Below are 766 nucleotides of genomic sequence, written 5' to 3'. Positions count from 1 at the left end.
AGCCTTTGACTGTGTGGATCACAAGAAACTGTGGAAAATTCTGAAAGAGATGGTATAAAAGACCACTTGACCTGCCTCTTGAGAAACCTATATGTAGTTCAGGAAGCAACAGTTAGAACTGGACATGGAACAACAGACTGATTCCAAATAGGAAAAGGAGTACATCAAGGCTGTATATTGTCACCCTGCTTATTTAACTTAATGCAGAGTACATTATGAGAAACGCTGGGCTTGAAGAAGCACAAGCTGGAATCAAGATTGCCAGGAGAAACATCAATAACCTCAGATATGCAGATGACACCACCTTTATGGCAGAAAGTGAAGAGGAACTAAAAAGGCTCTTGATGAAAGTGCAAGAAGAGAGTGAACAAGTTGGCTTAAAGCTCAACATTCAGAAAATGAAGATCATGGCATCCGGTCCCATCACTTCATGGGAAATAGATAGGGAAACAGTGAAAAGGGTGTCATATTTTATTTTGGGGGCTCCAAAGACACTTACTCCTTGGAAGGAAAGTTATGACCAACCTAGATAGCATATTCCAAAGCAGAGACATTACTTTGCCAACAAATGTCCGTCTAGTCAAGGCTATGGTTTTTCCAGTGATCATGTATGGATGTGAGAGTTGGATTGTGAAGAAAGCTGAGTGCCGAAGAATTGAGCTTTTGAACTGTGGTATTGGAAAAGACTCTTGAGAGTCCCTTGGACTGCAAGGAGATCCAACTAGTCCATTCTAAAGGAGATCAGTCCTGGGTGTTCTTTGGAAAA

At 41.3% G+C, this 766-nt stretch overlaps 1 protein-coding gene across 1 annotated transcript in view; it reads right to left on the bottom strand.

The window, feature by feature from the left end:
• LOC104993523 (T-cell surface glycoprotein CD1b-2) overlaps positions 1-766 on the bottom strand; it is an 8,394-nt gene that overhangs the window by 748 nt on the left and 6,880 nt on the right. The gene's annotated exons all lie outside the window — the stretch shown is intronic.

This window comes from Bison bison, unplaced genomic scaffold (assembly GCF_000754665.1).
Source record: "Bison bison bison isolate TAMUID 2011002044 unplaced genomic scaffold, Bison_UMD1.0 scf7180017864240, whole genome shotgun sequence".
Taxonomy (NCBI): domain Eukaryota; kingdom Metazoa; phylum Chordata; class Mammalia; order Artiodactyla; family Bovidae; genus Bison; species Bison bison.
Note: the sequence above shows the minus strand (reverse complement) of the source record. Positions and strands in the feature narration are given on the sequence as shown.